The following is a 16,727-nucleotide window of genomic DNA, read 5'->3' as shown; positions in this document are numbered from 1 at the left end:
TCCGCACCGGGCAGCGCTGCCTGGGGTGTTTGTTTTGCCCGCAAAAATAGCACTTGGGCCCCCCAGAGTTGGCTGGCTGCCACGCGGCGCAGGCTTGCGATGAGCTGGAGTCGGCAGCTGGTGGGGCCCATGATGCCCACGAGGGAGCCGCGCGGTCGGGGGCGTAGGACTGGACATTACGGGAGGCCACTTCTAACGAGTTAGCGAGCTGCCTAGTTCCCTCAAGATCAAGCCTACCCCCTTCCAGTAGCCACTGGCAGACGTACGCAGACTTCATGCCCTTAACGTAAGCGCCTCAAATTAAAAGTTTGGTGTGCTGGACTGCCGAAACTGCCTGGCAGTCCAGCACACAGGCACGTCAGAAATCGTCCAGAGACTCCCCGGGGAGTTGCTGTCTCGTGGCCAGGATGTGCCTGGCGTATACTTGATTGACTGGTCGAATGTAATGTCCTTTCAGGAGCTCCATCGCTTCGGAGTAGGTGGGCGCATCCCAGTCGAGAGGAAAAATGTCAGGGCTCACCCGTGAATAGAGGACTTGAAACTTCTGTGAGTCCGAGGTTTCCTCAGCGGATGTTCGGAGGTAGCTTTCGAAGCAGGCTAGCCAGTGGTCAAAGGCGGACGTAGCGTTGGCTGCTTGAGGGCTCAGCTGCAGGCGGTCAGGCTTGATGTGGGATCCATCGTTTTAAAACTCTTGCTCAATAAATTGATGCACCATCAATTACCACAAAGACAAGAGTAGTGGAATAATCGAGGCTTTATTGAGCAAAGATGTGGTGCCTCCTGTAGCTGGAACCAGAATGGCTGCAGCACCGGCGAGCACACACATTTATACACCGCCTACTGGGCGGAGCCAGCAGGCAGAGATTTACCCATGTACCTCTACTATGCGGGCAGTGCCGTAATACATGTAATATACTACTAGTGGTGACTACCACAGTTATGCAGAACAAAAGGAAGAGTGGATCGGTAGGTGATTTGTTCCCTGCAAAGTTGCCTTTCGTATATATTCTGGGGTAGAAGCTTTTCCTGAATTCATATCACTCGGCATTTCAATTCAAGCGGAATGCATTCTTTGTGGTATCCATGTTCACAATGCCATGATGGTGTTGAGGTCAAGTGCTGCCGATAGCCACTTTTCAGTAAAAGCTTGAGTGCCAATGAAATGTAATTCTCTGATCAAGATCACATTGTTCTGTGACACTGCAAAGTGGGGTGGTATTGTACTTAGTGACATGCACTATTTTTGTAATAAATTCACATTTGTAAATTGTCATAAAGATTAGAGGCTGAGGTGTATTGTGCTGCGCCACCTATCGTTCTATGAAAACCCTAAAAGATACCATAATTCTTTGTTACCATATTTGGGGGCATTTGTTCTAATGCTAGAAAATATGGTATACTAAACAGTTGCTATTCATCTAATGTAGACTTGATACATCATTATTAAAGATATTTTGGGTGGAATTCGGAGGGTGGTGCCATAATATCAATCATTCAGCTAACAGCCACCGAATATTTAAAAATCACTTTCAGATTTGCTATTTTGCTCTTTATTTTTAAAACTTAATAAATACTTGGGAATGCTGAGGAGTTGCATGGATTAGATTCATACCTTTTGTTTCATAGAATTTACAGTGCAGAAGCAGGACATTCGGCCCATTGAGTCTGCACCAGCCCTTGAAAAGAGCATCCCACCCAAGCACACACCTCCACCCTATCCCCGTAACCCAGTAACCCCACCTAACCTTTTTGGACACTAAGGGCAATTTAGCAGAGTCAATCCACCTAACCTGCACATCTTTGGTGCTGATAGCTCAGTCCTTTGGGGAAATGGTGATGTTATTGTGGTAAAAGCAAATTACTGCAGATGCTGGAATCTGAAACAAAAACAGAAAATACTGGACAATTTCAGCTGGTCTGACAGCATCTGTGGAGGGAGAAGGGAGCTGACGTTTCAAGCCTGGATGACTCTTTGTCAAAGCTATTGTGGAGCTGGGGTTGAAATTGGAGTTTGCCATCCGAGAGATTATTGTGTAGGGTGAGGTTGAAGTGGAGGTTTAAACAAGGGCAGAATGCAAGGTAGGAAAAAGACTATAGCTTGGAAGAAACAAATTGTAACAGGGAACCATCCTCCAGCTTCTCCAAACAGGCTCAGTGTAGAACTGATGTACCATCAATTACCATGAGACGAGAATGGTGAAACAATCGAGGCTTTATTGCACAAGATGTTGTGCCTCCTGCAGCTAGAACCAGAAGGGGAGCAGCGTAGGAGAGCAAACACTTTCATACGCCGCCTGCTGTGAGGAGCCAGCAGGGTGGGATTACTGTGGTACCTGTAATACATGGGCAGTACCGTAATACATGGTGTTTACCGCATTCACCCCCTGTTTAAAAAAAGAGTCCGGCACGGGTGAAGAAAAACATTACAGATTGAGTCTGTCGGGGGCTCTGACCCGCCACTGCGATCGCCTCAGTCCTGGTGGTGATGTGGCGCCGCGTGGACACCTGAGACTTCGGGAGTGTGTTGCCCTCGTATTCTTCACCCAGTAGTGGATCCAGTGAGGGGACGGATCCTGCTGGGGTGGAGGCTGCGGTGAGATTCGCTGGTGGGAGGGTGTGTGGCGCAGGGGTGAATGAGGCAACCGGGGGGGGAAGGAGCGGTGTCAGGTCGGGGGTTGTGGGTGGGGAGTCAGCGGGTGCCAGGTCCCGGAGGGAGACTGTGTCCTGTCACCTGTCAGGGTGTGCCACGTAGGCGTACTGCGGATTTGCATGATGGAGGTGGACTTTCTCAACCATGGGGTCCGATTTATGGCTCCGCACATGCTTCTGGAGGAGGACGGGTCCAGAAGACCCCGGAGGTAGACTTCCTGGGGAAGGCAAACACACGTTCGTGAGGGGTCTCATTAGTGGGTGTGCACAGGAGCGACCGAATGGAGTGGAGCGCGTCGGAGAGGACCTCCTGCCAGCGGGAGACTGGGAGATTCCTGGACCGAAGGGCCAGCAGGACAGCTTCCAGACCGTCCTGTTCTCCCTCTCCACCTGTCCGTTGCCCTGGGGGTTGTAGCTGGTCATCCTGCTCAAGGCGATGCCCTTGCTGAGCAGGAACTGACGCAGCTCATCACTCATGAAGGAGGATCCCGGATCGCTGTGGATGTAGGTGGGGAAACCGAACAGAGTGAAGATGCTGTGCAGGGATTTGATTACTGTGGCAGAAGTCATGTTGGGGCATGGGATGGCGAAAGGGAACCGGGAGTACTCATCAATTACGTTGAAGAAGTACACGTTGCAGTCGGTGGAGGGGAGGGGCCCTTTGAAGTCCATGCTGAGGCGCTCAAAGAGGCGGGAGGCCTTCACCAGGTGCGCTCTATCTGGCGATAGAAGTGCAGCTTGCACTCTGCTCAGACTTGGCAGTCTCTGGTTACTGTCCTGATCTCTCATTGGAGTAGGGCAGGTTGCGGGCCTTGACAAAATGAAAGAACCAGATGACCTCGGGTGGCAGAGGTCATTGTGGAGAGCCCGGAGTCGGTCCACTTGTGCGCTGGCACATGTACCGCGGGATAGGGCTTCAGGAGGCTCATTCAGCTTCCCCGGGCGATACAAGATCTCATAGTTATACGTGGAGAGCTCGATCCTCCACCTCAAGATCTTGTCATTTTTGATCTTGCCCCGCTGCGTATTGTTTTTTTTTTTTTTTTTTTTTTTTTTTTTTTTTTTTTTTTTTTTTTTATAAATGTTTTATTGAAAATTTTTTCCCAAACAACAATTTTTCCCCTCTTACAAAGCAAACGCAACAATAACAATACAGAAATTTTAAACAATACACAAGTAACAAAACCCCTTTATCTTTGACCTAAACTAAACCCCCCCTCCCCCCCCCCCTCCCCCTGGGTTGCTGCTGCTGGTCATCTGTCTTCCCTCTAACGTTCCCCTAGGTAGTCGAGAAATGGCTGCCACCGCCTGGTGAACCCTTGAGCCGATCCTCTCAGGGCAAACTTTATCTGCTCCAGTTTAATGAACCCCGCCATATCATTTACCCAGGCCTCCAGTCCGGGGGGTTTCGCCTCCTTCCACATGAGTAGGATCCTGCGCCGGGCTACTAGGGACGCAAAGGCCACAACGTCGGCCTCTTTCGCCTCCTGCACTCCCGACTCTTCCGCAACTCCAAATAGAGCTAACCCCCAGCCTGGTTTGACCCGGGCCCTCACCACCCGCGAAATCACTCCCGTCACTCCCTTCCAATACCCTTCCAGTGCCGGGCATGCCCAAAACATATGTGCGTGGTTTGCCGGGCTCCCGCCACACCTCCCACATTTGTCCTCCACTCCAAAGAACCTGCTCAATCTTGCTCCCGTTATGTGTGCTCTATGTAGCACCTTAAATTGAATCAGGCTAAGCCTGGCGCATGAGGAAGAGGAATTTACCCTGCTTAGGGCATCAGCCCACATACCCTCCTCTATCTCCTCCCCTAGTTCTTCTTCCCACTTTCCTTTTAGTTCGCCCACCGACTCCTCCCCCTCTTCCCTCATCTCTCGGTAAATCTCTGACACCTTGCCCTCTCCGACCCACACCCCTGAAAGCACCCTGTCCTGTATCTCCCGCTGCGTATTGTTAAACATGAAGGCAACCGACCGTTGATCAGTGAGGAGAGTGAATCTCCTGCCGGCCAGGTAATGCTGCCAATGTCGCATAGCTTCCACAATGGCCTGGGCCTCCTTTTCGACAGAGCAGTGCCGAATTTCCGAGGCATGGGGGAGGGTGGGAAAAGAAAGCCACGGGTCTGCCCGCCTGGTTGAGGGTGGCAGCCAGAGCTACGTCTGATGCATCGTTCTCCACCTGAAAGGGAGGGTCTCGTCGACTTTGTGCATTGTGGCCTTTGCGATGTCGGGCCTTGATGTGGTTGAAGGCCTGGCGGCCCTCAGCCGTCAGGGGAAAAACAGTGAACTTGATGAGTGGGCGGGCCTTGTCCGCATAATTAGGGACCCACTGGGCGTAATACGGGAAAAACCCCAGGCCTCGTTTCAGGGCCTTGGGGCAGTGGGGGAGAGGGATTTCCAGGAGCGGGCGCAGGCGATTGGGGTCGGGCCCTAGGACTCCATTTTCCACTACGTAGCCAAGGATGGCTAAGCGGTTGGTGCGGAACACACATTTCGCCTTATTGTAGGTGAGGTTAAGGGGTTTGGCGGTATGGAGGAAGTTTTGGAGGTTTGCGTCGTGGTCCCGCTGATCGTGGCCGCAGATGGTGACATTATCTAGGTACGGGAAGGTGGCCCGCAGCCCGTACTGGTCAACCATTTGGTCCATCTCTCGCTGGAAGACCGAGACCCCATTGGTGACGCCGAAGGGAACTCTAAGGAAATGATAGAGGCGGCCATCTGCTTCGAATGCAGTGTATTGGCGGTCCTCCGGGCGGATGGGGAGCTGGTGGTAGGCGGACTTCAAGTTTACTGTGGAGAAGACTCTATACTGCGCAATCTGATTTACCATGTCAGATATGCGGGGGAGTGGGTACGCGTCGAGCTGCGTATACCGGTTGATGGTCTGACTGTAGTCAATGACCATCCTGTGCTTCTCCCCAGTCTTCACTACCAGCACTTGAGCTCTCCAGGGGCTGTTGCTGGCCTCAATGATCCCCTCCCGCAGAAGCCGTTGGACCTCTGACTTGATAAAGGTCCTGTCCTGCGCACTGTACCGTCTGCTCTTAGTGGCGACGGGTTTGCAAACAGTGAAGGTGGATCGACCTTAAGGGTCGTGAGGCCGCAGACGGTGAGGGGGGCAGGGGTCTGCTGAATTTCAAAGTAAGGTTTTGGAGATGGCACTGAAAATCCAGGCCTAGTAACAGGGCAGCGCAGAGGTGGGGGAGGACGTAGAGCCTGAAGTTGCTGAACTCTACGCCCTGAACGGTGAGGGTCGCGACACAGTACCCCCGGATTTCCACGGAATGGGATCCGGAGGCCAGGGAGATTTTCTGGGTGATGGGGAGTACCGGGAGGGATCAGCGCCTTACCGTAGCAGGGTGCATGAAACTCTCTGTGGTCCCGGAGTCAAAGAGGCAGGTCGTCTCGCGCCCGTTGATCTTCACCGTCGTCGTAGCGGTCACGTGGTTGCGGGGCCAAGGCTGATCCAAGGTGATGGAGGCGAGCTGCAGCAGATGTTGGGAGTGAGGCACGATCAATTGGACAAAGACGAGAGTTGAATACAACTGAGGCTTTACTGCTCTAAGATGTGTGGCCTCCCACAGCAGCTGGCGAAATGCCTCTGCACGGAGGACACACATGTTTATACTCCGCCTACTGGGCGGAGCCAGCAGGCAGGGACTACTGCCGTACCTGTAGTACAGGTCCTACCGTACATCACCTGATATAGGTGCAACAGTTGTTTACCACAGGGAGGTCCCGGGCTGATCAGCGGTGGCGGAGGTATCAGTGGGCAGCGAATGGCCAGACTAGCAGGGACCTGAGGCGTGGTGCAACATGGCGCTGAAGATGGCGGCGCCCACGGGGCGCACATGGTGGGCGGCATCAAAGATGCCGGTGTCCACGGGCTGCATGTGGCTTGTGGTGGAGAAGATGGTGGCGCCTCTGGATCACACGTGGGGGGTGTAGCAATGCCGGGCCTAGAAACAGTGGTGACCGACCGGGCCTGGCAAACGGAAACAATGTGGCCCTTCTTCCTGCACCCGTTGCAGGTCGTGCTCTGCGCCGGGCAGCGCTGCCTGGGATGGTTGCTCTGGCCACAAAAATAACACTTGGGGCCCCCCGGAGTTAGCTGGCTGCCGCGCGGCGCAAGCTTGCGGTGAGCTCGAGTCGGCAGCTGGTGGGGCCCACGATGCCCACGAGGGTGCCGCGCGGTCGGATGTGTAGGCCTCCAGAATACGGGAGGCCACTTCTAATGATTGAGCAAGCTGCCTAGTCTCTGCAAGATCGAGCGTACCTCCTTCCAATAGTCGCTGGCGAACGTACGTACTCTTCATGCCCGTGACATAAGCATCTCTGATTAATAGTTCGGTGTTTTGGACTGCCGAAACTGCCTGGCAGTCACAGTTCCTACCGAGAATCTGGAGAGCCCGCAAGAAATCGTTCAGAGTCTCCCCCGGGAGTTGCCGTCTCGTGGCCAGGAGGTGCCTGGCGTACACTTGATTCACTGACTTTTTAAAAAATATATATTATGAAAGTTTTTTAACAACACAATTTTTCTCCCTTACAAACAATAACCCCGCCCCCCCCCCCCCCCCCCCCCCCCAACAAAGTAACAAGAAGTCGCGCTGAGCAAGATATATACATGGCAAAATGATATATTTACATAGCTTTATACACTGGCTCTCTCCCGCACGTGCCAGTTTCCCCCGCCCTTCATGTTATCTCTTGCTCATCCCTCCCCCCCCAAGCCATCCCCCATTCCCACCCCCCTCCCAAGACGTCCCCCCCCCGGGTTGCTGCTGCTGCTGACCGACCTTCCTCTAACGCTCCGCGAGATAGTCTAGGAACGGTTGCCACCGCCTGTAGAACCCCTGCGCAGACCCTCTCAAGGCAAACTTAATCCTCTCCAACTTTATGAAACCAGCCATGTCGTTTATCCAGGCCTCCACGCTGGGGGGCTTTGCCTCCTTCCACATTAGCAAGATCCTTCGCCGGGCTACTAGGGACGCAAAGGCCAGAATGCCGGCCGCTTTCGCCTCCTGCACTCCCGGCTCGTCCACTACTCCAAATATTACTAGCCCCCAGCATGGCTTAACCCGGACTTTCACCACCTGAGATATTGCTCCCGCCACTCCTCTCCAGAACCCCTCCAGTGCCGGGCATGACCAAAACATATGGACATGGTTCGCCGGGCTCCCTGAGCACCTTCCACATCTGTCCTCTACCCCAAAGAACCTACTCAACCTCGCCCCTGTCAAGTGAGCTCTGTGAACCACCTTAAATTGTATCAGGCCGAGCCTGGCACACAAGGAGGAGGAATTAACCCTACCTAGGGCGTCGGCCCACAGACCTTCCTCGATCTCTTCCCCCAGCTCCTCCTCCCATTTACCCTTCAATTCTTCTACCAGAGCTTCCCCCTCTTCTTTCATCTCCTGGTGTATTGCCGACGCCTTGCCCTCCCCGACCCATACACCCGAGATCACCCTGTCTTGAATTTCCTGTGCCGGGAGCAACGGGAATTCCCCGACCTGTCGCCTCACAAAAGCCCTCACCTACATATATCAAAAGGCATTTCCCGGGGGTAACTCAAACTTCTCTTCCAGTGCCCCTGGGCTCGCAAATGTCCCGTCAATGAACAGGTCCCCCATTCTTCTAATCCCCGCCCGATGCCAGCTCTGGAACCCCATGTCCATCTTCCCCGGTACAAACCGGTGGTTGCCCCTGATCGGGGACCACACCGAGGCTCCCACTGCACCCCTATGCCGTCTCCACTGGCCCCAGATCCTTAACGTTGCCGCCACCACCGGGCTCGTGGTATACTTTGACGGTGAGAACGGCAGCGGTGCCGTCACCAACGCCCCCAGGCTCGTTCCTTTACATGACGCCATCTCCATCCTCTTCCATGCCGCCCCCTCTCCCTCCATAACCCACTTGCGGATCATCGCCACATTTGCTGCCCAGTAGTAGCCCCCTAGGTTTGGCAGCGCCAACCCTCCTCGATCCCTACTGCGTTCCAGGAACCCTCTCCTTACCCTCGGGGTCTTATTCGCCCACACAAACCCCATAATACTCCTACCTACTCTCTTAAAAAAGCCCTTGGTGATCACAATGGGAAGGCACTGAAACACAAACAGAAACCTCGGAAGGACCACCATTTTGACCGACTGCACTCTACCCGCCAGCGAGAGCGGTAACATGTCCCATCTTTTGAAGTCCTCCTCCATTTGATCCACCAACCTCATCAGGTTCAGTTTATATAGGGCCCCCCAACTCCTGGCTATCTGGATCCCCAGATACCAAAAACTCCCCTCCGCCCTCCTCAGCGGTAGGTCCCCTATCCCTCTTTCTTGGTCCCCTGCCTGTAATACAAAGAGTTCACTCTTCCCTACATTGAGCTTATAGCCCGAGAACTCCCCAAACTCCCTCAGAGTCTGCATGACCTCCACCATTCCCTCCATTGGATCCGCCACGTACAGCAGCAGGTCATCCGCATATAGCGACACCCGATGCTCTTCTCCCCCTTGGACCACCCCCCTCCATTTATTAGACTCCCTCAATGACATGGCCAAGGGTTTGATCGCCAATGCAAACAACAGGGGGGACAGAGGGCACCCCTGCCTCGTTCCTCGGTACAGCCAAAAGTACTCCGACCTCCGCCGGTTCGTCACTACACTCACCACCGGGGCTCTGTAAAGGAGCTTAACCCAATTGAGAAACCCTACCCCGAACCCAAACCTACACAGCACCTCCCAGAGGTACTCCCACTCTACTCTGTCAAAGGCCTTCTCCGCGTCCATAGCTGCCACTATCTCCGCCTCTCCCTCCTCCGATGGCATCATTATCACGTTTAAGAGCCGCCGCACATTCGTGTTTAATTGCCTGCCCTTTACGAATCCCGTCTCGTCCTCATGGATCACCCCCGGGCCACAGTCCTCAATCCTCGTGGCCAGCACTTTTGCCAACAACTTAGTGTCCACATTGAGGAGCGAGATCGGCCTGTACGATCCACATTGCAGTGGGTCCTTGTCCCGCTTTAGGATCAAAGAAATTGTCGCTTCCGACATTGTCGGGGGCAGGATTCCCTCCTCTCTTGCCTCGTTAAAGGTCCTCACTAGTAGCGGGGCCAACAGGTCCGCATACTTTCTATAGAACTCCACCGGGAACCCGTCCGGCCCCGGGGCCTTCCCCGCCTGCATACTCCCCAAACCCTCGCTCAGCTCCTCCAACCCAATTGGTGCCCCCAAGCCAGCCACCTCTTGCTCCTCCACCCTCGGGAATCTCAGTTGGTCTAGGAATTGTCTCATCCCCTCTTCCCCCGCTGGGGGCTGGGACCTATACAGCTCTTCATAGAAGGCCTTGAATACCTCGTTTATTTTTGTCGCACTCCAAACCATGGCTCCCCTTCCATCTTTGATTTCCCCTATTTCCCTCGCTGCCATCCTCTTACGGAGCTGGTGTGCCAGCATCCGACTAGCCTTTTCCCCATACTCGTAGGTCGCCCCCTGCGCCTTCCTCCACTGTGCCTCCGCCTTCCCTGTGGTCAACAGGTCAAACTCCATCTGGAGACGTCGTCTTTCCCCAAGTAAACTTTCCTCCGGGGCCTCTGCGTATCTCCTGTCCACTCTCACAATCTCCCCCACTAACCTCTCCCTTTCCATGCCCTCTGTCTTCTCCCTATGAGCCCTGATGGAGATTAGCTCCCCCCTGATCACCACCTTCAACGCCTCCCATACCACCCCCACTCGCACCTCCCCATTGTCGTTGGTCTCCAAGTACCTTTCGATACACGCCCTCACCTTCCCACACACCACCTCATCTGCCAGCAGTCCCACATCCAGCCGCCACAGCGGGCGTTGGTCCCTCTCCTCTCCCAGCCCCATTTCCACCCAGTGCGGGGCGTGGTCCGAAATGGCGAGGCCGAATACTCCGTCCCCTCCACCCTCGGGGTGAGCGCCCTGCCCAGAACAAAAAAATCTATCCGGGAGTAGGCTTTGTGCACGTGGGAGAAGAAAGAAAATTCCCTGGCCTATGGTCTTGCAAACCTCCATGGATCCACTCCCCCCATCTGATCCATAAACCCCTAAAGCACCTTGGCCGCCGCCGGCCTCTTTCCAGTCCTTGATCTGCAACAGTCCAGTGCTGGGTCCAGCACTGTATTGAAGTCCCCTCCCATTATCAGGCCTCCTACCTCCAGGTCCGGAATGCGCCCCAACATGCGCTTCATGAATCCCGCATCATCCCAGTTCGGGGCGTATACATTTACCAACACCACCCATGTCCCTTGCAACCTACCACTCACCATCACGTATCTCCCTCCGTTGTCCACTAAGATAGTCTTGGCCTCAAATTACACATGTTTTCCCACCAATATTGCCACCCCTCTATTCTTCGCGTCCAGTCCCGAGTGAAATACCTGTCCTACCCATCCCCTTCTTAACCTGACCTGGTCCACCACCTTCAGGTGTGTCTCTTGGAGCATAGCCACGTCTGCCTTCAGTCCCTTCAAGTGCGCGAACACTCGAGCCCTCTTCACCGGCCCATTCAGGCCCCTCACGTTCCACGTTATCAGCTGGATTGGAGGGGCTCTCACCCCCCCGCCCCCTGCCGACTAGCCATCTCCTTTTCTGGGCCAGTCCCGTGTCCGCGTCTCCCTCACCCTCCAGTCCCCCAGCCGGGGGACCTCCGTCCCGACCACCTCTTCTATGTCCCATTCCCTTTCGGCCAGTGCAGCAGCAACCCTTTCCCCCCCCCCCCCCCCCCGCTAGACCCCTGTCTAGCTTTTTTGCTCCCCCATATCACTCCCGTAAGTCAGCTGACACCTGCTGACCCCGGCTTCCCCCGCCGTCCCTTTGACCCCCCTGTGTGGGTGTCTCCCAATCAATATGCATTCCTTCGTTCCCCTTCCCGCCTTTCTTCCCGCGCGCAGGAAAAACCCCGCGCTTTCCAAAGCCTGCCCCACCGCCTCTGGCGCAGCTCCTGTCGCGGCCTTGTCTCTCTCCCCCAGCCCATGTAACATTTCCTGCGCGTGATTGACCCCCTGTATACAACAACCATCACACATCAACCCTCAAACATCCCCCCCACCCTCACAAACCCTCAGTTAGAGTCCAACTTTTCAGTTTGTATGAAAGTCCACGCCTCTTCAGGTGTTTCAAAGTAATAGTGTTGGCCCTTGTATGTAACCCACAGTCGCGCTGGCTTCAGCATTCCAAATTTCACTCCTTTCCGGTGCAGCACCGCTTTGGCCCGGTTGAAACCCGCTCTCCGCTTTGCAACCTCCATGCTCCAGTCTGGGTATATTCGGATCTCTGCATTGTCCCACTTACTGCTCCGTTCCTTCTTGGCCCATTTCAGGACCCTCTCTCTGTCCGTGAACCGGTGAAATCTCACCACCATCACCCTTGGCGGCTCATTTGCCTTGGGCTTCCTCGCCAGCACCCGGTGTGCCCCGTCCAGCTCCAGCGACCTCGAAGGGGCCTCCGCGCCCATCATCGCCCCGATCATCGTGCCCGCGTATGCCCCGGCATCGGCCCCCTCCACTCCTTCTGGGAGAGCCAGGATCCGCAGATTCTTTCTCCTCGACCTGTTCTCCAGGTCTTCGAGTCTTCCCGCCCACCTCTTGTGTAGCGCCTCGTGCCGCTCCACTCTCACCGCCAGGCCCAAGAGCTCGTCCTCATTCTCACTAACTCTTTTCTGTACCTCCTGGATCTTCACCTCGTGAGCCTTCTGGGTTATCCCTAGTCTTCAATTACCGCCAGCATAGGCGCCAGCATCTCCTTGCGCAGCTCCTCGAAGCAGCGCTTGACGAACTCCTGCAGCTCCGGCCCGCACTCCGCTTTGTCCCCGGCCGCCGCCATTTTGATTTTTCCCCGTTTTTTTGGCCGTTGCACTTCTGGTCCGGTCCATAAAAGTTGGAGGGGGACCTCTCTCTTCACTTCCCCACGGGGTGTCGTCAAAAAGAATTTCCATTGGGGCTCCTCCAGTGAGCCCGAAAGTCCGTAGTAGCGGGAGCTGCCGAATCGTGCGGCTTAGCTCCGCATAGCCGCAACCGGAAGTCCTTGATTCACTGACTTAATGTAATGTCCCTTTAGTAGCGTCATTGCTTCTGAGTAGGTGGGCGCATCCCGGATGAGGGGAAAAATTTCAGGGCTCACCCGTGAGTAGAGGACTTGGAGCTTCTGTGGGTCCGAGAGGTCTTCAGTGGCTGCTCTGAGGTAGCCTTCGAAGCAGGCTAGCCAGTGGTCGAAGGTGGACGTGGCGTTTGCTGCGTGAGGGCTCAGCTGCAGGCAATCAGGCTTGGTTAAAATGTTCATCTTTTAAAATCTTGTGCAATAAATTGGTGTCCACCAATTACCACAAGACAAGAATGGTGAAACAATTGAGGCTTTATTACACAAGATGTTGTGCCTCCTGCAGCTGGAACCAGAATGGGAGCAGCGCAGGAGAGCATACACTTTTATACATCGCCTGCTGGGAGGAGCCAGCAGGCTGGGATTTACTATGGTACCTGTAATACATGGGCAGTACCGTAATACATGCAATGTGTTACTAGTGGTGTTTACCACAAGAACCCTGCAACCCAACCCTGTAAAATTCTGCTGTGTCACATGATGCAGCCAAATGGGATTGACAGAGCGGACTCACAGGCAGCAATGGCGAACAGCAACCTGACTCAGCCGCCTGTCAGGAACTCTTGTTTCTCTCTCCACAGATGCTGGCCAGACCTGCTGAGTTTTTAACCTCCCGGCCCCTGGCCCCGCATGCATTTACTGTTTCTATTTCAGATTTCCAGCATCCGCAGAATCTGCTTTGATGCCTGATTTCTGATTTTAAAAACAGGCGAAAGGGTTATGGGGAACAGGCAGGGATGTGAGAGCAGGAAGAGATCAGCCACGATCTGATTGAATGGTGGGGCAAGGAGCCAGCTGGAAGGGCTGAATTGCCCACTTCTGCTCCTGATTCTTGTGTTCCTGTGTGATAAAGTGACTAACCCTTTTCCTCTGGGCTTCAGAAAGGTGTGCACCACCTTAAGTACCTTCATATCGTTGTTCATTGTTTCTTTTTTGGGTGGGGGGGGGGGGGGTGGAAAATGTAAGCGGCCTTAACTGTAAAACAACACATTTGTACTGAACAATAAAATGTTTCCGCCCGGTTTCGAACCGGGGACCTTTCGCGTGTGAGGCGAACGTGATAACCACTACACTACGGAAACTGTGACGGCCAAGTCTGCGCTGACAGCTCCTTTGTTAAGTACCTCAGTCACATTCACGTCGCGCTCTTGCTTCAGTTTCTTTTCTTGCTTCAGCTCATTGACGATTTCAATCGCGGGTTGTCGGTGTCGGTTGTTCGTCAGAATTCAATCCAAAATATTGAAGGGGGTTCAGGACTGAAAGGACTTTTCCGTGAATATTGAGATTTTTATTCATGTGCTCACACAGCCTCCCCCCCCCCCCAAAAAAAAACCCTCATTAAACATATTTTGTTTATGCGAATTTATGAATTTATGCGAAAAGGTAAAAGTAATAAAATTAAAATTGTTCTCCCCGCAAGAAAACAAAACTGTTTCCGCCCGGTTTCGAACCGGGGACCTTTCGCGTGTTAGGCGAACGTGATAACCACTACACTACGGAAACCTGGCTGCCAACAGCCCTCCGGCACCCTCACTTCAAGTGAGTGCACATCCGGGAAGCCTCTGAGCGTTCGTTTTGCATCTGTGGCCCGGATGCACGACTGGCGCGAACTGCGTCTCATGCCAACGGCCGCCGGCGATGGCGCTCAAGGGCTGGGCGTTCGGATCGATGCTCTCGCCACCGCTTCTGTTTTTAAGCAGCGTCATGATTTCACCCACGTTGTGTAATTTCACTCCCCAATTCCTATTCTCAAGAAACGTTTCCACTGCCTGTCGTTTTAAACTGTGAGGTTTCGCGTAGTAATATTTCTCAGCTGGGGAGGGGAGAATTGATATTTTATGATGTTTTTGCAATTGATGTTTCCGAAACGACATCTTTTAGTTGTTATCCGTGAGAGGGACCCAAGGCCTCCCTCCAGCCTTCGCACCGGCGGTGGTTTCCCTAAGCCGAGGCTGTGCGACTTTACACCGCCAGGCAGGAGGCTGCTCCAGCAATCCCGGGCAAGCGGGAGTCTGCGGTTCACATGACAGCACCTGGATAATGTTCATTGCATCACATCAGTTGAATCAGGGGTGTCAGCAAGGCGAGGCCCAGATGTAATTTTGAACAAGGATTAAAGTTAACAGACGAGATTTTTTTTAAATTGGAAAACCCTGATTTTTTTCGTCGTTTCCCCCCCCCCCCCACTCCCCAGGGTGACGAATATTCGCTAACCAGTTAAAAACATATCTATCAATATCCTACTGATATTCTATATGGTGACTTCCCATTATTTAAATTGTTGTAACACAATAAAATCACTGAATTTTACAGCACAGAGTGCACTTTCTCGTCCATTGCGCCGGCATTGGCTCGGTGAAGGAGCTCTCTCCGCACTTTGACCCAATGTCCTTCACTTTCTCATAACCACAAAATGGTGGTCAGTCTAATTTCAGGGTGTCGAGTGATTTGGAATTTGGTTTCATGTCATTCTCAGGATCTAACATCACACTGGAATTTATCAGGTTACGCTTCTGTGAAGTGCATTTATTATGAAACGGTGCCATATAAAAATACAACTTGCTGTTGTTCCATTGGCAGTGTCTGGTGGCATTTCTGTTAACCCTGCCCCTGTTTTTTCAGGCATACGAGTCATTCAGCTCAAACAACTCAAAAATATCGTGCGATGTTGTGGCCTTTTTTTAACTGATGATCTATGGCTTATTCATTTTGAACATGTTCATGTTTGTAACAATACATTGTTCACACGATGTAGGAAAAATTGAAAACTATAACACAAATATTAATTGGATATTTTGATTTATTCAAATCTTGTCAAGAATATTGTATGACAATATTACTCAGTTGAGAACACAATTCTTCAGGTAATATTATTAGCAATTGCTTCTGATCCAGTGTAAACAGGAAACTTTATAATTATTTACTATGTGTACTGTGGGATTTTATATTGATTGTTCATGTATGTCCGCATTCAAAATTTCGAATGGATTAATCAATTTTTAGGCAAAGTGAACCCATTTCAGTGTAAACCATTTCTCAACATACAAATGGATTAGGCTTATACAAGACTAGAGCTATAAAAACGTCTTCCTTCACTGAGGAGAAAGAGCCTAGAGGTCTTCCTGTGAGGTGCTCAAGAAAATGCTTATTTTGAGGGCAGGTGGGTACCCTCCTAACAGAGTTACTGAGCAGCCGGTTGGCTAATTGTATGACTGTTATCTCCTCTGTATCACTCATGGAAGCAAATGAGAAACAGTTCTCCAGACTGAGGAAGAGTGCCTATGTAGGGCAAGCTAGTGTCAAGTCAAATTTAGGCTGTACCATGCATACATCAAGCACACAGGCAGAATCTACTGTCACAACTATAATGAGCAGTAGGCAATGTCCTGACCCTCAACTCTCACTTTCCAAATATCCTAAAGATATGGGGGCGTCATTCTCCGACCCCCCGCCGGGTCGGAGAATGGCCGTTGGCCGCCGTGAATCCCGCCCCCGCCCCCGCCGAAGTCTCCGAAGGGAGAAAAGTCGGCGGGGCGTTAATGGCGCCGCTGCCGCGGAGAATGTCACGGGTCTGCGCAAGGCAGCCGATTTTCGGCCTGCCGATATTCTCCCTTCCGGATGGGCCGAAGTCCCGTCGACGTGATGACCGTTCACGTCGACGTGAATCAAACCTCCTTTTCATCGGCGTGACCCGGTGCTCCAGGCTCACGCCGACCAGCGAGGAGGTGAGTGACGGCCTGGGGGGTTGGCTCTGGGCAGGAAATGGCGTGGCCGCAGACTGATTGCCTGAGGAGAGGTGTGTCTCGGCTTGTGTGTGTGTGCGGCGGGGGCGGGGGGGGGGGGGGGGGGGGGGTGGTTAGAGTAGGCTGGGCTCCGGGGGAGTGCCGGGAGGGGGTCCGTGCCGGGGTGGAGGTTGGGGGTTGTGGAGGGGGTCCGTGCCGGGGTGGAGGTTGGGGGGGGG

The 16,727-nt window shown here is 53.3% G+C and overlaps 2 non-coding genes across 2 annotated transcripts; both read right to left on the bottom strand.

The window, feature by feature from the left end:
- Nucleotides 1–13,775: 13,775 nt before the first annotated feature.
- trnav-cac (transfer RNA valine (anticodon CAC)) lies at nt 13,776–13,848 on the bottom strand. The gene has a single exon. It is a non-coding gene; the product is annotated as a tRNA-Val (tRNA).
- Nucleotides 13,849–14,196: 348 nt separating this feature from the next.
- On the bottom strand, nt 14,197–14,269 carry trnav-aac (transfer RNA valine (anticodon AAC)). Its single transcript has one exon. It is a non-coding gene; the product is annotated as a tRNA-Val (tRNA).
- Between the last annotated feature and the right edge of the window lie 2,458 nt (nt 14,270–16,727).

The sequence above is a fragment of the Scyliorhinus torazame genome, chromosome 7, assembly GCF_047496885.1.
Source record: "Scyliorhinus torazame isolate Kashiwa2021f chromosome 7, sScyTor2.1, whole genome shotgun sequence".
Taxonomy (NCBI): Eukaryota; Metazoa; Chordata; class Chondrichthyes; order Carcharhiniformes; family Scyliorhinidae; genus Scyliorhinus; species Scyliorhinus torazame.
Note: the sequence above shows the minus strand (reverse complement) of the source record. Positions and strands in the feature narration are given on the sequence as shown.